The 6,990-nt window shown below is 39.1% G+C and overlaps 1 pseudogene; it reads left to right on the top strand.

Moving 5' to 3' along the window:
* Window positions 1-5,443: 5,443 nt before the first annotated feature.
* LOC129500025 (voltage-dependent anion-selective channel protein 1-like) lies at window positions 5,444-6,317 on the top strand (annotated as a pseudogene).
* The last annotated feature ends 673 nt before the right edge of the window (window positions 6,318-6,990 follow it).

The raw sequence follows: 6,990 nt of genomic DNA on the forward strand, positions 1-6,990 counted from the left end.
AAAATGGTAGTTTCAATAAAAGAGTTCAATAGCAGATTTGGACAGGCAAAAGAAAGAATCCATGAAACTGAAGATAATAAAATTAAGGATATCCAATCTGAGGAATAGAAAAGACAAAAAATGAATACAAATTAGCAAAATCTCAGATTTTGAGGGACACCATCAGGCGCACCAACATATATCCTAGAAGGAGAGGAAAGAGAAGTAGAATGTTCCTTTGGAGAAATAATGGCTGCAAATTTCCCAGATTTGATGAAAGACATTGATCTACCTACCAAGGAGCTCAACGGGATAAATTAAAAGACAGCCACACCAGATATATCATAATCCAACTACTGAAAGCCAGAGACTAAAAGTCCTGGAGCATGAGAGAACTGACTCACCATGTGTAAAGCAACCTCATCAACGTAGAGAACTGATTTATCATCAGAAAGCAGAAAGGCCAGGAGATAGTGAGACAATGTAGTCAAAGTACTGAAATTTAAAAACTGAAAAGCAAGAATTCTGTATCCAGCAGAACTATCTTTCAGGAGAAGATTCCCAGTTTCTGATCCAACATATAAGGAACCTGGAAGGCATCACTTCTATGCTCACAAGAAGAAACTGAAAATCAACAAGTATTCTTCAGCCCATCAGACAATTGAGGTCGGGGGCAAAGCACTGCTCAAAAAATTGGGGAGATGGGCAGGAGCCATGCCAGTTTCTCACAGTGAAGATAGAAAAATCACCTCATGTTATGACAGGGTGGAGGGAAGGTAGCAATTCTGAAATACACCCACAGCACCTGCTCTTTTTCTTAATGTTTTATTTAAGTTCAAATGAGTTAACATATAATGTATTATTTTTTTTCATATAGTGTATTATTAGTTTCAGGGATAGAGTTTAGTGATTCATCAGTTGCATATAACACCCAGTGCTCATTATATCACATGTCCTCCTTAATGCGCATCACTCAGCTACCCGTCCCCCTCCTGCTTCCCCTCCAGCAACCTCAGTTTCTGTCCCAGGGTTAAGAGTCTCTTACACTTTGTCTCCCTCTCTGTTTTCATCTTATTTTTCCTTCCCTTCCCCTTTATTCATCTATTTTGTTTCCTAAATTCCATATACAAGTGAAATCTATGGTATTTGTCTTTCTCTTACTGGCTTATTCCACTCAGCATAATATCCTCTAGTTGTATCCGTGTCATTGCAAATGACAAGATTTCATTCTTTCTGATGGCTAATATTCCATTGTGTATATAGACCAAACATTCTTTATCCATTCATCTGTCGATGTACATCTAGGCTCTTTCCATACTTTGGATACTGTGGACATCAGACAAACTATTTCAGAGAAAGTATTTCATCAGAGCCTAACTGATGGGATTTTCCAAAGCCTATTACCTGGGAGAATGAAAACACACTACCACAGACACCTCTAGCCTTCCACAGAGGAAGGGAAATACCCTAATCCAGCTCCTTCTAGTCTGTCTCATCTAAGGGGGTAAAAACCCAAGGGACACTTATAGAGGTCACAGCTTGTGGGGTATAGGCTCACTAAAAGACTGAGGTCTAATCATAGGAGTATAAAATGTTTCTCTTATATAATAACTGAGGAATACAAGGGAAAGAACTGCATCTTTCAGGTTTTATTTAAAAAGAGTCTCTAGGGAAACCCAAACACACAGAAGAGACAACAATAGAGACACCAGGGGAATGATCAGCCTCTGACATCGACAGCCAATGCAGCCAGTAAGCATAGCTGGACTGGCCATCAGATAAACATAAAACTGCTCACTAAACACCCATTTACCTCAGTTCCTTTCACTCAGTACAACATTTCCAGCTTTTAGCAAAAAAAAAAAATCACAAGGCATACTAAGGGACAAAACACAGTTTGAGGAAACAGAGCAGGCATCAGAACCAGAATTAGATATGGAAGAGATGTTGGAATTATCAGACTGAGAGTTTAAAACCATGATTAATATGTGCAAAAGTCTCACAGAAAAGGTGAAAGACACTCAAGAACAGATGGCAATGAAAGTAGAGAGATTAAAAAAAGAAAGAAAGAGAGAGAGAGAGATGAAAACTGTAAGAAAGAATTATCTTAAATAGCAGAAATCAAAGTAACACAGTAACAAAAGTTAATGTCTTTGATTAGTGATAATGAATAGACCAGAGTGGCTAACAAAGGAAGAGACAATAATAAACTTGAAGAAAAATGCCCATGGAAAATTACAAAACTGAAATGCAAAGAGAAAAAAATAATAATAACAAGGATAGAACAGGCTACCCAGGATCTGTGAGATAATTACAAAACGTATACCATGCTGATGATGGGAATGCCAGAAGTGAAGAAACAGAGAAAGGAATGGAAGAGAACAAATACAGAAGCCATGGTGACAGAATTTTCTAAAATTAAGGATAGTCACCAAACCACAAATCCAGAAAGCTAAGAGAGCATCAAACAGGTTAATATACTTTTAAAAATCTATACCTAGCCATATCACATTCAAACTGCAGAAAATCAAAGACAAAGAAAATATTTGGAAAATGCCAGGGGAGGAAGTGGGGGGATCACTTTACACATAGGAAAGCAAGAGAAAGAATTATACAGGACCATGCAAGCAAGAGAGTGAAGTAAAATATTTAAGAGGTTAAAAAAAAAACTAACCTAGAATTCTGTATTCAGAAAAATTATCCTTCAGTAGCAAAGGAGAAATAAGAATCTCCTCAGACAAAAAAAAAAAAAAACTTGATGGAATTTAGCACCAACAGATTTCCCTTGTGAGAGGCATTGAAAGATGATCATCAGAAAAAAAAAAAGGAAAATATAGGTCAGAAGCTCAGGTCTACATAAATCAAGGAAAAGTGTTAGAGAAAGAATAAGTGAAGGTAAAAATGAATTTTTTTATTCTTCTTATTCTTAACTGATATAAGAAAGAACAGTTAGTTCAAAATAATAATAGCAATAAACTTGGTGACTGTAGTTTACTGTTCAGTGAAATGAGGGGCAGCAATGTTATAAAGGATGGGAGGGGAAGTGGGAGTGCTCTGTGTAAAGTGTTTGCAGTACTCAGGAAATGGCACAATGTTATTCAAGAGTCGGCTTGGATTGGTTATAAATGCACATTGCGAACTCAAGGGCAACCACTAAGAAAAGTAAAAAAAGAAGTACAACTGATATGCTAAGAGAGAAGGAAAATTAATATCAGTAAATGTTCAATTAAAGTCAGAGCATGCAGGGGTGCCCGGGCGGCTCAGTCTGTGGAGTGGCAAGCTCTTAATTTCAACTCAGGTCATGATCTCAAGGTCTTGGGATTGAGCCCATGTCAGGCTCCATCCTTAGCAAGGAGTCTGCTCGAGGATTCTTTCATTCTCTCTCCCTCTGCCTCTACCCCTGCTTGAGTGCTTCTTCTCTCTCTAGAATAAATAAATTAATCTTTTTATAAAAAGAACAGAGAATGCAGAAAAAAGAGTGGAAGACAAAGAACAAGAGCAACAAATGTGAAAAAGAGACATGATCAATATTACTCAAACTAAGTTACCCCCTTAAACATCAATAATCAAAATATACCAAATAAAATACTGTCAGGACAGATTTTTAAAATAAGACCAAACTACATGTTATGTATAAGAAATCAATTCTACATACAAAGATCAAATAAAAGTGAGGGGTCTGGGGCACCTGAGTGGCTGAGTCCATTAAGTGCAAGACTCCTGATTTTGGTTTAGGTCGTGATCTCAGGGTTGACACAAAGACCCATGTCTGGCTCTGCCCTGGTCATGGAGCCTGCTTAAGATTCCCTCCCTCCCTCTTCCTCTGCCTCTCCCCTTCCCTGCTCAAGGTCTCTCTTTTTCTCAAAAAAAAAATTGAATAAAATAAAATAAAAGTGAGGGGGTGGATAAAGATAAACCATGCTAACATGCATCAAAAGAAAGTTGGAGTAGGGGATATTAATTTCAGACAAAGCAGATGTCAGAGTAAGTAAAATTATCAAGATAAAGAAGGGCATTCATTACATGATGATAAAGTGGTCAATTCTCCAAGAAGACACAATAATCTTTAATGTGAGTGTACCTAAAAACAGAGAGTCAAAATACATCAAACAAAAACTAATAGAACTAAAAAGAGAAATGAATGAGTCCACTATCGCTGTTGGAGACGCCAGCACGCTGCTGTCACTAATGAATAGATCCAACATGCAGAAAATCAATAAGGACATGGTTCAACTGAACAACACCATCAATCAAATGGATCTAATTGACCTTTAAAGAACACTTTACCAACAAAGCAGAATATATATCCTTCTCAGGCTCACACAGAACTTGAGCCAAGATAGACCACATTCTGAGTCATAAAACACATCACCCATTTTGCTCTCTGACCACAGTGGGTTAAACCAGAAATCGGTAATAGAAGGGTAGCTGGAAAATCCCCAAATGCTTGGTGATTTAAAAATGCACTACTAAATGACACATGGGTCAGAGAAGGCCAAAGAGAAAATTTTTATTATTTTCAACTAAATTTTATACAGCTTATCACAATTTGCAGGATGCAGGGAAAACAATGTTTGGAGGAAATTTTATATTACTGAAAACATATACTAGAAAAGCATAAATATCTAAATCAATCATCTAAGTGTCCATTTTAGAAAACTGGAAAGAGGGACACCTGGGTGGCTCAGTGGTTGAGAGTCTGCCTTTGGCCCGGGGCATGATCTTGGGGTACTGGGATTGAGTCCCAGCATCTGGCTTCCTGCATGGAGCCTGCTTCTCCCTCTGCCTGTGTCTCTGCCTCTCTCTTTTTCTCTCTCTGTGTGTGTGCCTCTCATGAATAAATAAATAAAATATTTTTTAAAAAAAATCCAAAGTAATAAGAAGGAAAGGAATTACAAATTTAGAGCAGAAATTTTAAAAATCGGACAGAAGAAATCAATAAAAATCAATAAAATCAAAAGCTGTTTCCTTGAAACGATCAATAAAATTGATAAACCTTTAGCCAAGTTACTTAAAAAAATAATAAGAAGAAGCAAAGACACAAATTACTATTACCAGAAATAAAAGAAAGGCCTGATATCAATACAGATCCCATGGATATGAAAAGGATAATAAAAGAATACCATGAACAACTCTCCAGCCCTAAATTGAATATCTTATATAAATAGAACAAATTCCTTTAAAAATGCAATTCACAAAATTCACATAAGAAAGAGGCAGGCGGGATCCCTGGGTGGCGCAGCAGTTTAGCGCCTGCCTTTGGCCCAGGGCGCAATCCTGGAGACCCGGAATCGAATCCCACGTCAGGCTCCCCGTGCATGGAGCCTGCCTCTCTGCCTCTCTCTTTCTCTGTCTCTCTCTCTCTCTCTCTCTCTCTGTGACTATCATAAATTTAAAAATAAAAAATAAAATAAAGAAAGAGGCAGGCACTGCAGCCCAACCGAGCTGCCCCTATGTGCCTCTCATGTATGCTCATCTTGGCAAATCTGCCAGGATGTCTCACCAAGGGCTATGGATTGGCCTTAATAAAATAGATTTGAAAACAAAATCTGAGAATGAACTAGAGTTTACCAGTTCAGGCTCAGCCAACCCTGAGTCCACCAAAGTGATGGGCAATGTGGAAACCAATCTGTACCATGTTACAGAGAAATGGAATGTAAACACATGCCCCAGCACCAAGATTACTGTGGGAGATCAGCTCACACATGGACTGAAGCTGATTTTTGACTCCTCTGGCTCCCCTAACCCTGAAGCCAGAAGGGGGCAGGAGGGGAGATGCTAAATTTGAGACAGGATACAGGCAGAAGCACATCGACCTAGATTTCCACATCACTAAGCTTTCAATCCAGGGTGCTGTGTGCGGAGTCACCAGGGCCAGCCGGCTGGCCACCAGATGGATTTTGAGACCACAAAGTTCCAAGTGACTCAGCAACTTTGCAGTTGGCTACAAGACTGATGGATTCCAGCCTCACATCAATGTCAATGGCAGGACAGAGTTTGGAGGCTCCATTTGCCAGAAGATGAACAAGAAGTTGGAAACTTCTGTCAATGTCAACTGGACAGCAGAAACAATAACCCTTAACTTTGGAATAGCAGCCAAGTATCAGATTGACCCTGATACCAGCTTCTTGGCCAAAGGGAGTGATTCCAGCCTGGTAGGTCCAGGGTATATTAAGATCCTAAAGCCAAGTATCAAAATGATACTGTCAGTTCCACCAGACAGAAAGAATGTCAATGCCAGTGGCCACCAGCCTGGTCTGGGACTGGAATTTCAAGCATTAATGAATATCATACGACTGTTCAGTTTAAAACTATTCATAGCTAACTTTGGAACTTAGTGTATCTTTTAATATTGTGTGTCTGGGATGCAATTTTGCTAAACATCATGGTAGACCTCCTGGTTAAAGATGATTCAGCCTGAAGGTTACCAAGGTACATAAGAAATCCAATTCCAAAATCATCCCTTCATCTGTAGGCTTGGGGGGAACTTGGTGGCCGCGCTAAAGAGCTCAGGGTTCTTTTTTTTTTTTTTTGATATTTTTTTTATTGGAGTTCGATTTGCCAACATATAGCATAACACCCAGTGCTCATCCCATCAAGTGCCTCCCTCAGTGACCGTCACCCAGTCACCCCAATCCCCCACCCACCTTTCCACTACCCCTTGTTTGTTTCCCAGAGTTAGGGGTCTCCCATGTTCTTCACCCTCACTGATATTTTCACTCATTTTCTCTCCTTTTCCCTTTATTCCCTTTCACTATTTTTTATATTCACCAAATGAATGAGATCATATAATGTTTGTCCTTCTCCGATTGACTTACTTCACTCAGCATAATACCCTCCAATTCCATCCGCGTTGAAGCAAATGGTGAGTATTTGTCGTTTCTAATGGCTGAATAATATTCCACTGTATACATAGAACACATCTTCTTTATCCATTCATCTTTCGATGGACACCGAGGCTCCTTCCACAGTTTGGCTACTGTGGACATTGCTGCTAGAAACATCGGGGTG

The sequence above is a fragment of the Nyctereutes procyonoides genome, unplaced genomic scaffold (genome assembly GCF_905146905.1).
Source record: "Nyctereutes procyonoides isolate TBG_1078 unplaced genomic scaffold, NYPRO_anot_genome, whole genome shotgun sequence".
Taxonomy (NCBI): domain Eukaryota; kingdom Metazoa; phylum Chordata; class Mammalia; order Carnivora; family Canidae; genus Nyctereutes; species Nyctereutes procyonoides.